The sequence below is a fragment of the Myotis davidii genome, unplaced genomic scaffold (genome assembly GCF_000327345.1).
Source record: "Myotis davidii unplaced genomic scaffold, ASM32734v1 scaffold406, whole genome shotgun sequence".
Classification (NCBI taxonomy): Eukaryota; Metazoa; Chordata; class Mammalia; order Chiroptera; family Vespertilionidae; genus Myotis; species Myotis davidii.
The window spans coordinates 33,945-40,830 of NW_006298354.1; the positions used below are offsets into that span (position 1 = coordinate 33,945).

General features: G+C 39.7%; 1 protein-coding gene across 1 annotated transcript in view; it reads right to left on the reverse strand.

Annotated features, from left to right (window-relative positions):
- The window catches only part of LHFPL1 (lipoma HMGIC fusion partner-like 1), a gene marked incomplete at its 3' end in the record, with an annotated part of 22,662 nt that extends 16,661 nt beyond the window's left edge, over nt 1–6,001 (reverse strand). The window contains exon 1 of the mRNA XM_006774026.2: nt 5,792–6,001. The remainder of the gene's footprint in view (nt 1–5,791) is intronic.
- Nucleotides 6,002–6,886: the final 885 nt, after the last annotated feature.

Below are 6,886 nucleotides of genomic sequence, written 5' to 3' on the forward strand. Positions count from 1 at the left end.
GCTTTATGTACTAAAAAATGAAAAAGAAAACCAAGACAGAACCAGACTCTTAGATATAGAGGAAAAAGCGATAGTTGCTACATGAGTGGGGGTGGGAAGATGGATGAAATAGGTGAAAGGAAATAAGAAGTAAAAATTTCAGTTATAAAATAAGTCATGGGGATGTAATGTACAGCATAGTTAATATAGTCAATAATATCACAATAAGTGTGTACAGTGACAGATAGTTACTAGACATATTGTGGTGAATACTTTATAAGACATATACATGTAGAGTCACTATGTTGTACACCTGAAACTAATATCAAATTGTATATCAAAATACTTTAATAAAAATATTAGAACACTACCAACCACTGTCACCATAATTTTATTTTTCTAAATAGTATCTTAAAGCCAAGATTTGGGAAGGCAGGATCACAAAATTCAGTTTAAATTAAATATATTTAGTTTTAGAAAAACTCACTGGCTCTCAAAATTTAAATTAAATATGTTCAACATTAGGAAAAACTCATGTCCTTATTTCATTTAGGACTAGGATGACCAACCATTCCAGTTTGCCTGGGACTAAGGAGTTTCCTGGGATATGGGACTTTCAGTGATAAAACTAGGAATGTCCCAAACTTGAATGTCCCTCTAGGACTAGAGGGGTGGTGAACCAGCACCGCCCATGGACAGCAGGTTGAAATCACTGTCACACTTGATTTGCAAATGTTCTCTCTGCAGGATTCAAGCAATACTAGTAAGAGTTAAAAGTGATCACAGAATTAAACAATGGAGGGATAAAGCCTATATATTTTGAATGTAAACCTTTGTGAATCATAGACTTGACCTTATGCAGTCAAGGAAGAGATCTCAGAGATCCAATGGCTCAGTGTTTTCTGAACACAAAATAATCCCCAGCCCAGCTTCTTCTATGGCTGGATAGAGAAGCAATGGACTGTGTGGAGTCTGTGCATGCTCATTGATACCTGTGTCAGATAGAAAAGTGCATTCAAGTAAATGCTTTTAGTTCCTGCATAATCTGCAATGGAGTAACTTCCCTTTGTCCCTCCAAAGCAAACCAAATTTATTCACAGGAACTAGCTAAGTCTTTGCTCTCACATAAATAAAAATCACCCTGGCTGGTGTTGCTCAGTGGCTAGAGCCTTGGCCTATGCACTGAAAGGTCTCAGGTTTGATTCCTAGTCAAGGGCATGTACTGGGTTGCAGATTCTATCTCAGGCCCCAGTTGGGGTGCATGGGGGAGGCAACCAATTGATCTGTCTCTCTCACATCAGTGTTTCTCTGTCTTTCTCTATCTCCCTTCCACCCTCCTTACCACTCTCTCTAAAAATCAATGGGTAAAATATCCCCAGGAGAGGATTAACCAAAAAAATAATTTAAAAAATCACAAATAATTCTATGCTTCTTTATATCTTTATTCTTCTTGTATATTTCATGTATGCAATAGCTTTGTTTCCATGTCCTAGAATGTCTAGCTACACTGGATTTCAGAAATCAGGAATTCACAATGTGGTTATGCTAATTGGCCCAGTAACAAGGTATTAATAGATTTGTTATTGACCCTCTCTCTTTGGTGTTACATGGTCCCTCATATATTAGTTTGTTCATCACCTAAATGGATTACATGCCTGTTTCTGAGAGTGGTTATATGAGAAGCAGTGAGAGTGGCCAGAAAGTTGTAACAACCAGGGTGAAAGCATAAAATCTGTTCCGAATTTACTATTCTTACTAAAGACTACTGTTTACTGCTTTGGAGATATGGTAGTTATTCTAACACAGATCATGGGTAGAGATCACTTCAAACTATATGAGTCAGGAAACCCACCTAACCTGTTTATGTCAAATGGTTGCTTTTAAAGAACTCTAAAGAAAAAGGCTACATTTTTTTTTTCTCAGAAGCTTAACAATTCTCACTGTCAAGAATTATTTATGTCTCATTTTAAACATTTTCTGCTAAAATTTATGACAATTCCTTTGGTCAGGTCCTCAGAGGGAATGGAGAACAGGTTGGCCAATCTCCTCCAGATGAGAGCTCTTCATCAACTATGATTGCTGTAGCTTACTGTTGGCACTCTTCCCCCAAAATGAGTATTCTAACTCTTCCTGTGGTGACTCATTGCCCAGTCTTTAATCATTTGTTCTTACCTCTGCACTCTTGTGTGTACCTACTCACTGTGGGCACTTATTTAGTGTCAGTAAAACTGGAAGTATTGCTCTTATATTTTTCTTGGTGAAGAAAAACAAACCAAATCATTCCTCTACCTAGCCTCCTCCCCAGTCCCCACAGAAGAAGACTAAAAATCCTTTTGTTCCCACTTGAGCTTGCCATACAACTTCTGAGTTAAAGAAAGCAATACCTTACCAAGGGCCCAGGCAAAACAGCCAGCAAATTAATGACCAGAAGATGAAGTGGTCAGAAAGGGAGTCTCTGATATGCAGCTGCTGAGGAAAACATGGCTATAAGATGGCTGGTTCAGACTGGTCTGCAAGGAGCTGCTTTGTTGTCACTGATTTTGGCAAAGAAATATGAACAGGCCTTTCTACTCACGCCCCCAGATAGTATGCATTGCCTACGTGCCAACCCTGTTACAAATACTCAGTGTTGAGACTTCCCTAGGAAATGAGCAAGATAAACAGGCATATGTTTCCAGTGCACAAATAGAGTCCTGTTCCAGAAAAATGTCTTTGCCCAATGTGCCTCCTTGTGTCAAGTTGGGTATATAAGTAGCCTGTTTCAGACACAACCTCAAACGAGATCTATTTCTACTTCCCAATAATTTCTCTCTTCACTTACTGCCACCAGAGTCCCTTGGAAGTTCCTCCTTCTCTGTGTATCTTCACAAAGAGAGTTGCCTCAGGTTCTGCTTTGCCTGAAATCATATCATGATGTAGCTACACCAAAGGCTTTATTTCCCATTTGTATATCCACAACTTTCTGAAGAACACCTCACTTTTTTCAAGCTTTTTTGAGGTACAATTGCTATATGAAAAATATGTACATATTTAAAATATACATCTCAATGAGTTTAGACATATGCCTATATCTATAAAACCATGAACACAATTAAGGCACTAAACATATTCATAACCTTCAAAAAGTTCTGTGTGTGTGTGTGTGTGTGTATTAAGAGCACTTAACATAAGATCTATCCTCAACGTATTTTAAAGTACACAACACTGTATTATTAACTATAGACACAAAGTTAAACAGAAGATCTCTAGAATTTATTCAATGGCCTAACTAAAACTTTGCACCCATTGAGCAACAATTCCTCATTTTCTCCTCCACCAAACCCCTGGCAACCATCATTCTACTCTTCTCTGCTTAAGAAGACCTCACTTTTAATTTAAGCCTTATCTTTCAAATTCCTCAGCTTTCATACTTGCTATCCTCTTTCTAAGCTTTTTCCTTCCTTCTTTCATTTTTTCCTAGGGTATAAAGACTAGCAAAACTAACTGCGTTGGACTTGTTTATTTATTTATTTTCATATTTTCATCCTGAGGTGGGGGTGATCACAAGCAGTTAAGGCATTAGAAGACAAGAAGCGAGAGAGTAAATAGAGAGAGAGGACCATCGAGTCATTGACAACCTATAAGGTCAATTACAAACAATCAAGTTGGCCATGCAGAGATGAAGAGAGTCCATAACACAATGGAATACTACGCTGCGGAAAAAAAGAAGGAATTCTTACCATTTGCAACAGCATGGATGGAATTGGAGAACATTATGCTAAGCGAAATAAGCCAGTCAGAGAAAGATAATTATCACATGATCTTAATATCTTCATAAATAAAGAAAAACACACAAAAAATTTAATGAAAGCATTTGACAATTTTACTTAAAAAACACACAGGGGAAAAAAACAACCCTCCAGCTTGGCCAGCATGGCTCAGTGGTTGAGTGTCAACCTATGAACCAGGAGGTTAAGGTTTGATTCCTGTTCAGGGCACATGCCTGGGTTTCTGGCTGGCTCCCCAATGGTGGGTGTGCAGGAGGTAGCCAATCAATGATTCTCTCTCATCATTGATGTTTCTATCTCTCTCTCTCCCTCCCTCTCCCTTCCTCTCTAAACACAACAAAAATATTTTTTTAAATAAGAAAGATCCTCCATATCAGGCCCTGAGCTATTCTCTTGCTCTAGAGTCTGAGGTTAGAAAAGTAGGGATTAGAATGATGTCTCTAAATTTCATATGACCTTCTCCCTTCCATGAAAAAAAAAATGCTGTTCATTGAGCTTCTGCTTTGGAAAGTAGGGTGCCAATTGGAGATCTTCTCAGTTATTACTCTGGATTGACAGGTACCACTATTTTCAGTGCTTAATTGATTGGCTAGGAGTGTCATACCCTATACAAGTTAGAAACTATTCCTATAGGCCTACTTTGACAAGACATTGTTAAGCACTATCAGCAATGAGCTAACTGGTAAACCATCTACTCACTTGTTTAAGCTCTAGCCCCAGCTCTGCTATTATTATTGGCCCAGTAGTCCCTCTAACCATGGCCTCAACTGGGAATAAAATGCCATCACAGTTAACCACCTCCATTCAGTGAACCTGGACAGTGTAGGAAGAAGGTGAGCTAATGCTTCTCCGACCACTTCAGCAGACATGAGAGGCAGCATGGCATATTGACTGTTTCTCAGAATGGGGCTCTAGACCCTCTGCACCAGAATCACTTTGAATGCTTATTCAAAATGCAGAGTATTACATTCCTTCTCATATTCACTAAATTAGAACTTATGGGATTTGCATTTTTTTAATCCTCAGTTGATTCTGATGGGAACTAATGATTGAGAAATACTGTTTTAGTGGAAAAGAGCCAAGAGTTTGGAATCAGATCTGGTAGAGTCTTGAGGTCTGTCCCTTATAGGTTCTATGAACTTGAGAGGATCACTTAAAACCTCTGAGGTTCAGTTTCCTCTATAAAATGAGATAATAGAATGTAAAGTTAGAGTGAAATAATATCTGTGGTCAACCTAACACTAGGATAGCTGTCAATTCTCCCCTCTACCAGAGAATACTCCATTTCGCATAAGTATCAGAGAAGACTTGAGGTCATCTAAGAAGTAGAAAATCACTCTCCTCCCCCTCTGTTTCCCCAAACACTCTAAGTAATTTCTCCTCACTCCTAGTCTTCGTTCTGCTTTCAGTTTTTCACCACAAAATGGAAACAGTTGGCCCAGTGTTCTTTCAAGAACGGATTTATAGTTAAACTATCTCAGGTTTTCTGGAAGTCATCATGCTTGGCACATAGTTAAGAACTCACAAATATTTACTGAGTGAATGCATTCTTTTATTTCTAGCCTCGACTGATTTCGACATCTGCATTTCAGTTTAACGCCATTAACCCATTTCAGTCTCATAGCCCCAGTTTAGGCAAGTCTAAGAGATCAACCCCAGCACATCAGCAAACCAGATCCGCTTTTACTTCCACAGACAAGTCAGAACAAAATCCCTCTATCCACTCCCAGAGACATGCACTTCCTCTCCTCAAGTTACCAATTCTTCTGGGGAAACCAACTAGCATTTAACCCTTAGGTCCTCAAACCACGTCAATATGAAATAGGAACCAAGCCCTGATTCCGTTTAGCCTCTGTGCAAACAACAAACTATGTGGAAGCAAAAATGTACCAGGCTGCCTTTGGGAAGAAACAGCTTCTCTGAGCTGTGAGATGAAAGGACGGGAAGCCTGGGAAAGGAAGGGGAGGAGGAGGCTGAGCAAGGGGAGAGCAAAGCAGTTTTTATCCAGCTGTTTCAATTGCATTTGGCCCAAGCTGCAAATTTACCTTCTGGCCACGAAGGCTGATTGACTTGTTTCCTCTCTTCAAACTCAGATCTGAGAAACAACTTCTCCTTACAGCTTGTCAGAAGGGGATGGGAATCCCAGCTGCTCTTTGCAGGGTTGCTTGAAAACCCTGCTTTACCTTTGGGAGAAAGGGGCGGAGTCCAACCTAATGGGAATTAACTCCAAACACGCTGGAGGCTTCAATCCAGCCTGAGACATGCAGGCACTTGATTTGGCTTAACAGGCAATGAGTCTCCCCACCCCCATGCTCACAGCTGCCAAGTCAGCTGTGTGTGTGTGTGTGTGTGCACGCCCGTGTGTACAGGAGTGCCCACATAACTGTCTCACTTCTGCATCTGCTGCCCGAATGCCTGCTGAGGAATAGTGGTTCTCCCTAACTTTCCCCCAAAGCCCTAAACTATCTCCACTATACATATTGAGTAGCAGATATATGTGCATGGAAAAGACTCAGAAAACACATGCCTGAACTGAGTAAAACAGAATAACCTCTTTTCCCAAAATAATTTCCACTGTCTAATGGGTAAGGCACTCCAACAGAGAAATTTATGGCTCCAAAATGTAACAAGTTCACATTTAAGAAACCAAAAATCACACACTGAGAAGGCTTAATAATACATTTTCTAAAAAATAGCAGTACTGCCAAAAGGCAGTGTCTAACTTATCCCAAAACATCAATAACTGCTTTAGTGCTTGGGAAAGGAGCTGAGAGGTCTAGAGATTAATGAAGCTTTGCCTGACACTCTGCTCCAATGTAATTTCATCTCTCCCACCTATGAATGTCCCTGACACGCCATACTTATTTTGGGAAACTTATCACTTTCTACCTTATACTAGTATTCGTGTGTGTGTGTGTGTGGGGGGGGGGGGTCAGGTGCGTTTTGTTTGTTTGTTTGTTTGTTTGTTTTTTTGTTTGTTTGCATATGTGTCTCATTTCCTGGATACCTTGTGAACAGATAACTTTGCTGAACAAAATGAGTTGGAAGGATAAAGGGCAACTAGGTTAACTTAAAACAACATTCAAGATTGATCCAAAGTAACTTTGCTTCTATAATGGCCCACTTCCTTTCCCAGAATG